At 25.4% G+C, this 15,294-nt stretch overlaps 1 protein-coding gene across 4 annotated transcripts in view; it reads left to right on the forward strand.

The window, feature by feature from the left end:
* Positions 1-2,441: 2,441 nt before the first annotated feature.
* Positions 2,442-15,294, forward strand: part of LOC148228019 (metabotropic glutamate receptor 1-like) — an 83,310-nt gene continuing 70,457 nt past the window's right edge. Inside the window, exon 1 of one of the 4 annotated variants that reach the window (XM_088200844.1) lies at positions 2,442-2,738. The gene's annotated coding sequence lies outside the window, so the exon portion shown is untranslated. The remainder of the gene's footprint in view (positions 2,739-15,294) is intronic. The other 3 variants (XR_015811756.1, XM_088200843.1, XR_015811755.1) reach the window with 3 other exon arrangements.

Here is a 15,294-nt window from a genome sequence, read left to right on the forward strand (position 1 = left end):
CATATCAGCTGCGGCAGAAATATCATCCAATGACGCGAATGCTCAACATTCCATAACATTCCATAACATTATCAAACAAGCGTTTGATGCGTAGATACAATAGATAGATGCGACAGTCTACTTAACCAAAGGAAATTTCACGTTAGGCTAAATAAAAGCGATTCGCATTTCTGAACAACATATTTTCATATATGCATATGTGTATTATAATTATAATAACATAGAAATACATCAGCTAAATTCGTTAAGCATAATAAGGCATTTAATAACAAATAAAAACCCACTCACGTAGCTCATCAGCTGTAAATTCTCAGTTATATGGATAAGATAGCATCTTGATAAGACACCTCCTCTTAATAGCTTTCACACTTTTCTAAAAAACAACGATAAGCTACCTGGAAAACCAAAAATATCTACTTGATTAAATATCATGTAAAAAATATTGCACCTCAATTAAATATTATCTTATTTCCGCATTAAACCTAATAATATTTAAATAAACAAAGACAACCCTTACAAAAATCTCTAGATAGTTGAATAATTAATAAGCAGATTTTCACGAAATTCCCTTAATTACTTACCAACTCGACAAAGCACATTTATTATTATAAAAAGCAAAGAATCATTCCGTTTGATATAGAAAATACGGAATGTAACGATAGTTTATTAGATAAATAATTTTAATAAAAATCCCTATATTTTAATAATTATAAATGAAATATGACATTTAATTTTTAATCAATAGATGTCACTTTGTAGCTGTGGCCAGTCATATTTATAAATAAATATTCGAATCTTTGCCAGGACACGAACCCGCAACCTAAGGAGCACTAGCCTGAAACGTAACGGACTGCGCTGTTCCGACTATTTAACTGAAGTCCCGCAGGAAAGTTTACTTGACCCATTAATTATTATTTAAAATGTTAATAACATTAAAATACAAAATATATATTTATATATAAACAAGTTCTTTCAATTACAAACCAATATTAAAATTGTCTAATGAATTAATTATTTTATAAAATAAAAATTAAAGCTATTCACAAAATAATATAAAAGATAATTATTATATTTAGCAATCGTAGACAACCCTTTTCTTTTCCTCTTAAAATAAAGCATTCAAAAATTATTAAATAGAGAGCAAACGGCAAAGTCGTGCCACTATTGTGTCCCTTAGATAAATATACGGCGGTGCCTTGACTTACAAACTCAATCCATTTTTGACTGTGGTTCGTATCTCGAAAAGTTCGAATATCGAAACCCAATTTCCCATAACATCTTATTAATTATACTAATACGGAAATATATGCACAAAAAGCAAATATGTACATACAGCTTGCGTCGCACACACCACTCCATGCGTCCTATTTCAGATAAATGCGACGTAATAACAACAAATACTGCTCGGATAAATAGTTTCAGCGCATGCATCGCAGTTCGTGTCTCGAATTTAGATACGTATGTAGAAGTCAAAATGCAATATGAAAAAAGTTCGTATCTCGAGAAGTTATTATGTAGAGCGGTTCGTAAGTCGAGGTACTATTGTATAGCAGAATAAACTCATTAATAAGATTTTTTTGTTATTATAAAAACAGACATATGGGTGAAATACTATTAAAAATATTTTTTCCAAGCTAAAATTTATTTAAAGAAAAGTAATAAAAATAATATATGACATTCCTTTTTATACAAATTTAGTCATAGCCATAAATTAAGGAGCACTGCTATAATTGTACTGAAAACATTTCGCAAACTATATAAATTTACATATTTTGTTAATACATTTTAATAGTTACACGATGTCTTAAAATTAAACATTCAGAATAATGACTTGTGTATTTTTTACTTTTATTTCTTTCTTATTACTGTATATTTTTTTGTTATAATTTGCAAATAAATTTTAACACAAACGGAGCCGCGTCAAAAAACTACAATCTGTCCCTTCGAATAAAAATGTTTAATGTAACAATACTACCTAGAAAGTAGGTGCTTTTGAAGACAATTTTCCGTTCCTTTTATGTTTTGTATAATATGTATAAAAAAGGGCTAAATAGGAACTTATACCTGAAATGCATCAGTATTTAGGTACATCTCAAACAACTGTAGTTTATTAGTTCAGATTCATTATTACCGTTATATTACATATTGCAAATTAGAGGTCTCAAAAAAGCAAGACTTTTTTTAAAAACGGTGTTCTAATTTATTTCAATAAAGAATAAAGTAAATATATTTAAATATTTATATTATATGAAAATATTTTTTTGTTATTTATAATTTTATTAATTCATATGTTTATTTATTAATAATTTAACGATAACGGTATATATACAAACACATGTATATTCATTAGTTATCAGTGAATTTTATATCAACGTGTATCATATTTTTCATTGCTCTTGCGCACAAGTTGACCACGAATGTGCCTCGGTAAAAATTTTCCCACAAACCTTCAGTACGGTTGATACGACGCTCGGCGTCGAGACGCGTTTTCCGAGACTTCATCCGCTTGAAAACATCGGAAAAGTTTTAGAACAATTGAAAAATGCTGTAAAATAATAATTTACAAATTACAATAAATAAAATAATAAGCAATCTTACCTAAAAAAATATTTTAGTGCCGTTTATAAAAATCTTTTTTATTTATTACAATAAAAATATAAATGTGTACATAAATTATAATTAAAGTGTAATGTGAAACGTGTGTGATTACTTAGCAGTACAATGTTATTCATTTAATCGTAAGTAAAATTTACTATATAATTTATAAAGCTATAAATTTATTGATACTAAACTTAAACGTAATATTATTTGTTCCAACTTAGTATTAATTTGCTTACATATTAAAAATATACTTCTTACAATGTTATTTATCTATATTTTTAAATACATTCAGAATACTTTTAATCTATATTTCTTTAATAATCCTTCATCATAAATTTTCTTTCATGCTTTTTATAATTTTTATATGTATATGTATTAAAAACTGTATTTTACATACATTTTTTATTTATAATATTAAATTAAGTATCTACAACATTTTCAGCTTCTTAAAATTATTATCTTAGTCTAGATTATTAGGGAAAATATTTATAGAGGAAAAGTTGGCAACAACCCTCATAATTTTACATATATATATTTCTATAAAATGATTACACTATTGTGCTATACATCATTTTCATATAATCTATGCTTAAAATATTAACAATTTGTTTCAAAATATTTTAACAAGATAATCATATTTAATTAAAAGTTAACTTCTTATCAATATTTACACAAAATATTTGAGTTATTATATTTCAATTACAATCTTTATAGTTTATCATATTATATCAATATTCATAAACCTCCATCTACTATTTAATATCCGTAAAATAAAACTATTTTATTATAAAAAATACATTATTACTAACAGTATATAAATGTGTCATAAAATAATATTATAAAAACTTTTATATATAAATGTATTTTTTTAAATTTAAGTTTAACAGTCAGTCGTTCTTAACCCTTTGAGTAGTGAGAGTAGTAAAACACATCTGTTTGTAACACCTGGGAGTGAGTTATTTTACGTATTTTTCCATAATTATTTTTTTGTTAGTTATTTATTATTATTTATATTGCATTTATATTTCAAATATAAAAAAATCAGTGTTTCTTAACGTGTAATTGATTTGATTTATTTTACTACTTTTTTGTATTAGTGTGTTTTATAAAATTATACACTTTTCTAATATAAAATATTGTCAATTTATTTTATATATATTTTATATATTTTTCGGCTTTTGTGGATTTTTTTTATATCAACTCAGAGGCTCTTAATATTTGTATATAAAATTAATATAGCATATTTTTTGTTATTTTCATTTACGTACTCTTTAATTTATTAGAATTATTTTATATAAAAATCATTTACATCAAAATATTTTTTTTTAAATAATAAATAAATATAATATTTTATATTTATTCAGTTATATATGTAAATATAATTATATAGGGTACAGCAAAACAGTGAAAGATCGACCGCCGTACATGTACGGCGATACCACTCAAGGGGTTAAGCCGTTGATACCTATTTTTTTAAACTGGACTCCATATTCTGACATTAAATTTACGATGTCACATTTTTTTACATAGTGAACAATTTTAATAAAATTACATGAAATATGAATTTATTTAAAAAAATGCCAACTACAGCCTCTAAAAACACTTCGTAGGTAATAATTGGATATCCTTAAATATCAACGATGATTTCAAAAAAATAGACGGAAAATTACGATATCAATTATTAGTACAAATAAGTACATTGTTTTTCTGCTCATTATAAATGTATAGATAGTTTTATTTATATATCTTATCACAACTATATAAAAGTCAATATTATCGCAGATTTCTGCAATCAATAATATATTTTATAAATAAACGTTCCGCAATGTTACATACAATTGATATACAGTTCCACAAATTTTACTTTTTTATTACTTTTTTTTAAGTAATCATTGAATCACATTGGTGTCATTGTCATTTTTTTATTTTAATTGTATAAGTGTTTTTTTATATCTACACTTAATGTGTATAGTAATTAATGTTATACTTGTAATTAAAATCATATTTTTGAAATTAGTAGCGACCATACTATTTAATGGTGAAAATTATATTTATAACTAAGAATATATATTATCTGAACTAAGAACATATATTATCATTTATCGACTACCCTTTATTGTTATATATATATATAATATATATACATATAGTATATTTATAAGGTTTTAAAATATTATAATATATTTTATTTAATTTTTAATTTAATAAATAATTAAATTTTTTGTAGGATCAAATTAAATATTAATCAAAACAGCTAGTTAATATATGAAATATGCACGAAGGGTTTTTAAGGGTTGGTTATTTATTTAACTAATTAGAGGCCGCGCCCTAATGTCAAGATTCATTATATGAACGTACACATAAAAAATAAAAGCATATACTCGATTGCATGTCGACGTAATTTTAATGGAAGGGTAGTTTTTAATTAAATAATTTAAAATTTTCTTCGCTGAGTGTATTCGCAGTTTATGTCAATATGTATCTAAATAATTATGATAAACATTTACATTCAATCAGCGAGTAATAGTATAATATTAATTTAACCCTTCAAGAAAATACAGAGTTTGATTAGAACTGTTAAGTTTCCTCTTGGCTCAAAAGTTTTACCGTTTGACTTGTAATGCGACTTGATTGATCATCTTTAAGATTAAAATGTAAATAATTTTGACTCTGAATGATGTTTGAGAGAAGAAACTATTTCGATTTGAATAGACATTTATGTTTGTAAAATAACATCGCTCCGTCAGCTCGGAAGGGTCAAAATAACTTTCAGTAATGAGTTAAGCAAATTAAGATACTTTTCAAGTTGAAATGGACTTTATTTTGTAACGGTATATTATATTAGAATATTATTTTTCAAGTATATACATACATATGTTATATACTTCCATCTCGCCATTTTTATGTGATGAAAAGTAAAGGATTAATTGAATATTGTGTCATATTCGATTCACATAAATCAAAACGTGATATTCTGTTTACTAATTGCAGAACACAAGTATCGTGTACTCCATAAATATACGCACGATTACTAAGCACTTGTGTCACAACGAGATAACAACCTTAGTGTGTCATCTGGGATATGACTAGTGCATCATACGATCGTAAAATACAATATATGAGTATTTATATACGAATCGTGAAATATGTGCCTATATTATTCACTCGCTACTCGATCGAAAAAGTTTTCGAATGAGTAATTGCATTGCATACCTCAATAAGGCGTTCGGCCTGGCGAATTACTAAAGTTGAAACCCTAAATTTTCAACGTCGATAACCCACCAGTAAAATAAATTATAGACTCATTTAATTAAATCCACACCAAAGTGGCTTTAGAAACGAACCGCAATCGCAAAACACAAGCAACACGTTTTTATTTTTATTTATTTTTTACCCTAGAAAACCACTTCATCCGGATATGAAAATTAAATCATGCAGGCAATTTTTAATTTAATTTATTATATTAATAAACAATATTATTAAATATCTATTAATGAGTCTTGGGAATCGGATTCTTTCTCAGCTAGTTCCATTTAAGCAGTCAATCCCTATTCAGTAAAGTGGCGTGCTGTCATTAAATTAGAGCAGTGTACGTCATGGCTTCCAATTTTACACACATACATTCGCGCGAAAAATTGTGAGAGCACCAAATCCAAAAACAGTTTGCTGTTAAATGATACATTAAAAATTCATACTGCAATAGTGCATCGGCATTCTTTTTGTGAGTGCATTGTTTACGTATACAGATGTATTCGTTGTCTCGCTTGTTCTTGTTGAAGCAGCAATGCTCATTTAAAAGTTTTTGTCTGTGTCATATATATAAAAATAAATATTTCGCACAAAATAAATAATATATTTTATCACAGTAACTGGTTGTCAACTCCTACCGTATGATTATGTTAGTTCAGCGTGCATGTGTTTTGGATAAAAAGTGGAAGTTGTGACGTTCACTGTTCTATTGTTTCTTAGGCGTTGGTAAGTCATTCCAAAATTAGTTCTCTCTTTATATAAATTATTCTCCAGTTCACACGCATCTTGTTCTGGAACAAATTCAAGTGAAGTAGTATTTTTTTAATTTAAAGATAATTGCGCCTTAGAACTATTTCTGGTCAATAGAATATCGTAAGACTTATGCTTGATGAATCGCAATTTCATAATCAACAATTATATTTATGGGATCAAATAATGGCCACATTTCATTTATCATATAAAATAATTTTGTATATGTTTCAAGAGTCTATTCAAGATTTATTCTCGTTTTATCCTTTCTTTGTTTAAGCAAATTTCATTTATCAAATTGTTTGGTTAAATCTACCCTTAAATTTCTCTCATGATAATGTAATGTACAATAATTGTACACAATATTTAAATAAACAACAATGTGAAACCATATTGTTTATTTAAATATATATATGTAATTAAATAAAATAAACGGATTTGACAAATATCTGATTGTGTGAATGTAGTAATAAAATAATAATAACGATTTATGTATAATTAGTATACGAAAAAACTATATATTACGCGAAAATATTATATATAATAGATTAAAACAGATCATATAAAATTACTGCTAGTTTAAATCGATTGTTCTACTTGAAAGTTTTGGGGAAATCTAATTTTTTTACCATAAAGCCAAACTGTACCGTCTTTCAAACTTCTCTCGTTTAGGCAAATTTTATAGTTTAATAAAAGTAATTCCTTCATTTCATATTTTAGACGAAAATTTTATGTAAATTATTGATTCATTATAAGGATTATGATTTTACATTTTAAACTTGTATTAGTGAATATTTTTTTAATAGTAAAATATAATCTCTATTGCGTATTCAAGTAAAAGTAATTTATTATTAGTGTGAAGATTATAAAAAAAATTATTATAGTTATTTTCTAGTATATTTAGAAAGTTCATGGCTACTTAGCAAACAAGATTTTTTATTTTAATAACAATTTACTTATAATTATTGAGCGCTCAGTAACGAGCGTTCCCACTGCGACGGCACGATTTTATTGCTTTTGACGTGGATTTTTTACTTCTCAGAAGGGATAATTGTTTTTTGCGCTCTCCTATTGATTAAAATTCGGTTGGAATAGTTTTTGATCAACCCTATTATATCTGAAGTCCATAGAAAAATCGGTAAGGATAGATATCACATTTTTAAAACATAGTCAAACTATGGAGCAATATGGTTTGGGTTTGAACAGCAAAGGTATGTTTAGCAACTATTAAATTGAGTTTCATAGACATTTTAGAGCAGCATATTATTTCAAGTCTATACATTAGCATATTATAGTATTTTATACATTAATTAAAATGCTTATATTACTATCTATTATATGTATGAGATTATGATGAAGCTGTACAATTTAATAATAAAAAGCTATTTGATTGCCGATCACCAGATAAATTAATTATATGTACTAACTATATATAATATAATAATTAGGATACCGTAAAATTTCTATTCAGCTACGCGACCAATGAATTACATAATTATAAGATATTAATTGCGAAAATATAACTTAGTTCTATATGTATCGCATTATATAAACAATTGTATAAATAGTGCTTTTAGCCTAAAAAATATTTTGTTTGCTTAATAATTTTGTTTAATAATTCTAAAATGTGTATTGTAATTAACTAAAATTTTCTTTAAAGTATATCATAGTTTTTTTAATTGAGAACCGTAAAAATGAACCAAATACATAAATATGTTTCAGTCAAATCTTATCCCAGTACATTGTATTTCTACTAGATATATTAATATAATTTAGCTCTAAAATGTCTATGAAACTCTATTTTACAGTTGCGAAACGTTTTCTGTTCAAATCAATACCTAAGTTTCATTATGTAAATTATTTTAGGTTAGTTTTGGGTTTATAAATCGATTGTTTGATTCATTTCAACTGTCTGAGTTAGTGCAATTATATTCATACAATTTAAATATAAATTTACTGATAATATATTATATATTCACTGTAACATAAACAATAAGTGCGTGAATAGTTTACATACGGTTTAATTAATCTTGAGTACTTTTTCAACTGCTCTTACAATTAAGCTCATTATTAAAAAAAATATATGCGTAATTTGTGGTTATTTCTGTGAATGGATATGACGTGTGTGTGGTTTGCTTTAAAATAAAATATTGTAATTAAACTTACTTCATTTATTAATTACATATTAAAAATATAAGTTTTATTTAAAACATACCGCAATCTTTGTAATTAAATATTTTAATTATGATACTAATGAAAATGACGTTGTCAGCTTTTTAAAATAGTTTATAATATTATAATAATATTTCTTGTCGTACAAAGAACGACGACAGTATACCATATTTATTTAGTTTGCATGCCGCGCGAGGATCAGTCGCGAATAACGGATTTTGTACGTTTGCCTGAATTTTGACTTAAGCCTGTTTTTATTTGTTGCAATATTATAAGTAAAATTTTTGTCAGTTACCTTTGTCGATTCTTTATAGTAATAATTTGTGCACTTTTTTATTCTCTTTAATTCCATTCATTGATTTTCCATGTGTTATTATTTGGTAAATATTAATGTTTTTGCAGTATTTTTTGTAACCTCACCAATTTTAAAATTGGTTATATTTATATCGAAACGTGCGTGTAGAGTGTTTAAGATTGAGCTATAAAATAGAATGATACATATATAGACATCTATTATCGCCCATAAAGGATGTGGGTTGTCGAGGGGATTAATTTATTAAACATCGGAGTTACTTTTATTCCATTTTTTTATGTTGTAGATTTTATATTTCTAGACAAAACTAGCTGAAACAAGTTTTAATATAAAGAAACAAGTTTAAATATAAAGATTAATGAAATAATAAATTTCTGACTAATATGTATGATGCCAAAAAAATATTTATAACAACCATTAAATTTTTCAAATATTTTTTTTAAATAAACTTTTTAATTAGGAATATCTCAGTGCAGGTTAAACTATTTGTATATATTACTGTGCTTTATTTTTTTTAACTAAATTTTATTATCTTTTAATTATATTTTTATGAATATATTATTTATAATGCCCATTTAATAAATATATTTCACAAAAATTAAATTTATACTTGACAAAATATTAATGCTGACCATTAATTTTTAATGCAGATTTTTTTCATTTAAATGCAATCAAATATTTTTTAATTGTAAAATATAATATACTAATTATTCACTCATAATTGATTAATAAAATATGCATTTGCTCGAATATTTTCTTTTAAATAAATTCTCCCCTTTAATTAAATTAAATAAATCAAATGACTGAAAATCACTTTTTTAATGACAAAAATATAAATATTGCTTTCTCATTCTAATATAATCAGTTTTTTTATTAAAAATTCTTAAAAAATATTTTAAAATACCAAACTTTATTAATAATAATTATTCACTCGTTGTTATTTAATAAAACACGCCTGTGCTTAATTTTTCTTATTAATATAAATTTCCCCTTTTAATTAAATTTAAAAAATCCTTCAAATTGCCGTCTAATAATTATAATGAGCAAATTATTGTATAAATATAAATTTATATAATATTTTTTTACTTAAAAAATCTTATACGAAACCTAAATTGTGTGATAATTATTCACTTTAAATTATTTAATAAAATACGCTTGTTATTTATTTTTTCATTAAAATTATTTTTTCCTGAAATTAAATTGATTTTTTTCAATTGACATTTAATATTTTTAAAGATAAAAAATTATTTGATATTTCTACCGACTAAAATAAATAATAACAAAATTAAAAATTTGTTCTAATCAGATTTCTTTATTACTATAATATTATAACTAATTTTATTACTAATTATTAGCTTATTATTATTTAATAAAATATGCCTGTTCTAAATTGTTTCGTTTACAAAATTTCCGGCTTAAATGATATTGAAAAATCCTTTAAATTTACGTTTGTTATTCATAATGACTAAAAATTATATTTATACTAAAATATGAATATACACCATTTTTTATTATTAAATCTTGGACAAAAAAAATATTGTTTGGTATTTATTATTTTCTGGTAATATTTAATAAAATGTACATGTGCTTTATTAATACAAGAAAAATTTTCCATTGCCGTCTAATATTTATAATGAGCAAAATTTTTATTTATTCTGATTATTTTTTTTTTTAAAATAAAATTTTCAATGTTAACTCTTTTAACCCAGGTCTACGCCGCAAGCGCCATATGGCGCCGACAGTGGCGTAACTAGGGTATGTGCCGCCCAGGGCGATCCTTAAAATTGCCACCCCCCCCCACACATTTTTTGCAGAGTCATAAAATTAGCATTTGTTAAAATAATAAATTGGTTATTATTAAGATCTAGTTATTCGTAGATTTATATATGTTTTTGTGCATTCAGGGCTTAGAACCACACTAGACGATCGCATCGCGAATATGCCGCCCCCAAGTAAGTGCCGCCCGGGGCGGCCCGCCCCCTCCGCCCCACCATAGCTACGCCACTGGGCACCGAATTCCCTTTCAATTAATAAGTTAACTTTGGAAATACTTCAAGTTTTTATTTTAGAATTTTTGAGAGACGTCTCTTGTTCTTCCGATTCATTTTTAAAATTTAAAACACGAACCACCAGTTCGAAATGTCATACAAAATCGGACCCTATAGGGATAAAAAATGAAAAAAATGTGCTGGGCAATTTGGTCCGGTAGTTTGAGCTCGAAACTTTGCATTATTGTTTATTTCATTAGATCTTTGATGTGTTCATTGTGCCAGCATGCGAAAAAAATAATAAAAATCCCAAACTTGTGAGATAAATGTAGATATATCTTATAGATAATTTTGTAAATTGATTTACTGATTTTTTTCTATGTACATAAAATATAAGTACCTACTTTTGCTAAGTGTTCCGACAGAAATATTCTCAGTTCATAATAGTAACAAATATAAATAAAATAAAAGGCTCCAGAAAGTGGTTATAGTTATCGGTCGCGTCCACTGTTCTTGCCTGTAAAGTCTGTAAACTAAAGCACTTGCCTCTTCTATGGCAAAGGCTGCGCAATACTGTGCATAGAGATATTGACATTTTCTCGTGCACATGTGTGGTTTTGGTTCAATTCGTGTGGGACAATATACACTTTTAAATGTGGCCTTTAATATAATATTGAAAAACTATAAATTTTTTAGGTCTCTCAAAAATAATAATAATTTTTCCATGGTTTATTTACAAGCATTGTCCTTAAAAATAGTATATTTTTGATATATTCATTACCAGAATCTGTTTTAAGCAATATTTTCATAGTTAGAAAAGCTAGTATAAAAATAAATTGTGGAATTTAAAAATATAGCAAAAAAGTGAACGTATTTGTCCCAATTATAAAAAAACATATTTTCGATATTAAACTTAGGACGACAAACTTTAATCGTATTATATCAGATAAACCGAAAAAAATCCTCACATGTTGAGTAATTTTTCAATTTCATTCTTCTTATAATATGATACTTATTAATAATTATATCATGTCAGGTTAATATGTTTTGAAATTTATAATTCTATAACATTTTTTTTATTTAAAAAAATAAACAACTATATTATATATCATATCAAAACAAATATTAATCAACAGTTTATTTTAGAATTACATGAATTATGTTTCACTATAAATCCCTGGCGTTTCCAGACCATTGTGAAAATTCAGGACACATGACAACCATTAGACTCTACATCTGCTTTTGAAAATCCGGCAAAATGCACCTGATGCCGGCCTTGTCCTTATGTGGGATACACAATTATAATTTTCAGACATTCGCAAACTCTATTATCCCACGGGTTATTCCATTGTTTGCACACCAAACCACCGAGGGCACGCAAACCCTCCTTTCGCGACCACTTCAATGCTAAACTGGAAATTGTTGAAGACAATCATGAGATTAACAATGGTCCATGCATGATACATACACAACACACATATTATACATTTAATACAATTTTGTTATGCCTCGCGTGAGAGCTGATACGCACAATGAGCTTTGAGAGCTTAATCGAATTTATTATTTCATAAGCGCTCTTGTTATTATTAATGGCCAGAGTTTAAACTCATGATTGTATCTAGTAGCAGATATTATTGGTTCGGATGTATGTAAGATTAGTTTTTGCATATATAACAACGTCTGTTGGATGTTTTAGAAAGATTTATGGTTAGCAATTTGTACTAAGTGCCGCGTCGTGTTCGCATAGTGTCCGTTTAGTTTAGGTTTTCGTCTAATTTATCGACATTGACGCTAACGATTGTGCGTAGAATAATATTTACGATACGATTCGATGAGACCAGTGGCGACTCGTGAGTAAGGAGTCCAATCCTGAGCTGAAATTTATGAATAATATATATATACTAAATAGCTTTTATAAAATTGTGGCTAATCTTTTAATCTTTTTTTTTATTATTTCTCTAATTGTTTTAAGAGTTGCAGAAATGTCGTGGAATGAATTTAGATTTAATAAATATTTCAGTTCATCAGTTAAATCTGTTCGCCTTCGTTTTTGTATATTTTTTTATAGTAATTATCATGTTTTTGGTTTATGCAGTTACGGTCAATTTCTGAAATCCAAGCTAAAATTACGTCGGAAGTGATTTAACAGTTAATTATAAGTGTTACATAAGCTCTATAATTTCATCAATTTTTACCCAAATTTGCGTTGAATGGTAAAGAAAAAATCTCAAAATCTATTACCGTTTATTATATAGAATTATAAATACTATCCCACCATATTCTAAAATCTTTTATAAGAGAATGATCTTTTCCATGCTCGTTTTTAACGGTTTTTTTGTGGCTTGCTTTATTTATTTATTACTCTTAAATTAAAATTAATTTAAAAATAACCTTATTACAAATAATTTAATCAATCGTCAATTATGAAAGCTACTATAATCCTCTAAAATAACATAAATAAGAAACCCAAAGTTCACTGAAGAAATTTTTCACTATTGACAAATATCAATTAAATATAAATTATGCTTACAGTATAATAAAAAATATTTATAATTTAAAGCATTGCTTTTGAATAAAGATTTGATATCATAAACCCTTCATATAATTTTATATGCTAGTAATCATTTTTAGGCTATAAATTGTTCATGCGATCAATTGACGCAAAGGTATACTGTTGGTGATTAATTGCTGGCGGCGAATTGCAGCCGATAAATTTTCTTAGACCCTGAAAATATTCATTGCGACTTATAAATTATTAGTTATTGTATTCTAATATTATAAAATCTACCCAAATATTTGAGTTATAAATACTCAGGTTAGTTAAATGGTTTTGTGAATTTTATAGCGTAGTTTATATCATTTGGGTCGTTAAAACCAGTATCTAAAATGTATATATAGTAATCATTTTCTGAGCTGTGCTGTTATGTGATAATTAAATTTGATTTTCTGTTCTTTATTAATCGCATAATTCACAATTTGCATTAAATAATATCTATTACATGTATTATAAGACTACCTTAAAATATTGTAAAATACTTGTAGAAATATCTATATAATATATTTTTAGTTTTAATTTAGTTTTATTTACAAATATATCATTTATGTATAACTAATATACAAAAAATCTATTGAATCAAAATTTATATTTATGATCAAATATCTATATACAATATATATTGAAACCCTTCGTGAGCCATCACTGGCCAAAGAGTTAAGGTTTCGCATACAAATTGGAATTTATATAAAAAAAATACATTTTTAACTACATGTTATATTCTAAGATATGTTTTAAAAATCTAAATATCAACATTTATAAATAAATTACTTTACATTTTTAATGTAAGAATTAATACATATCATATGTATTAATTATTACATTAAAAAAACAAGCTGATAAGGTTGTTTTGTATTAACTGGTATAATATATAATAATAGATAGTTGGGTAAAAAATTAAAGTTGCACTTTTCTTAACCCAGTGTCAGATTATTAGATAAGGATATGTAACATTTTACACACTTAAAGTTTTAGTGGTTTTAATTAATCAAATCTATTAAAAAAAAAAATCCCGTTTAGGTTTGATATGATAAATTAGCTTATAAACTAAAATAACTTATTTATTCTAGCAATAAATACAATATAATGTTTAAAATATTATATTTTTAAATCTTTAGATTATTGGAAATTTATGAAAAAAAAACTGATAAGATTATTAGAATTCTGTAGTAATTTGTTTTGTTTATCTATTTTCGAAAAAGTTAATTTAAAAAAAAAAAAGGTAAAATATCGCAAAAAACAACCCAGTGCTAGATGATAAAAAAAATGAAAGATTATTTACTACAATATTTTTGATATCTAATTAAAATTGTACATCTTTATATCTAACTATTTAAATAGTATTATCTAATATTAAATACTTATACGATTATTATGCACTTTATGAAAAGTATTTAAAAGTAATTTTTTTAAGTATAATAGTTTAAAAAATAAATTCAGTTTGTTATAAAAAATATATATTTATAAAATACAATGTCAATATGACACAATCAAAATATTACAATACATATACATTTATAAATATATTTACGGAATACATTATTTTAATTATGGATACATATTATATAATAAAAAAATATCAGTTCATATCTAATAATTAATGTATGAAAATATATATATAAAAAAATGGTATAAATATTTAGATAAAAAGAATACAATACGAATAC

The sequence above is a fragment of the Plectrocnemia conspersa genome, unplaced genomic scaffold (assembly GCF_051122295.1).
Source record: "Plectrocnemia conspersa isolate PC_06_02 unplaced genomic scaffold, ASM5112229v1 ptg000012l, whole genome shotgun sequence".
NCBI classification, from domain to species: Eukaryota; Metazoa; Arthropoda; class Insecta; order Trichoptera; family Polycentropodidae; genus Plectrocnemia; species Plectrocnemia conspersa.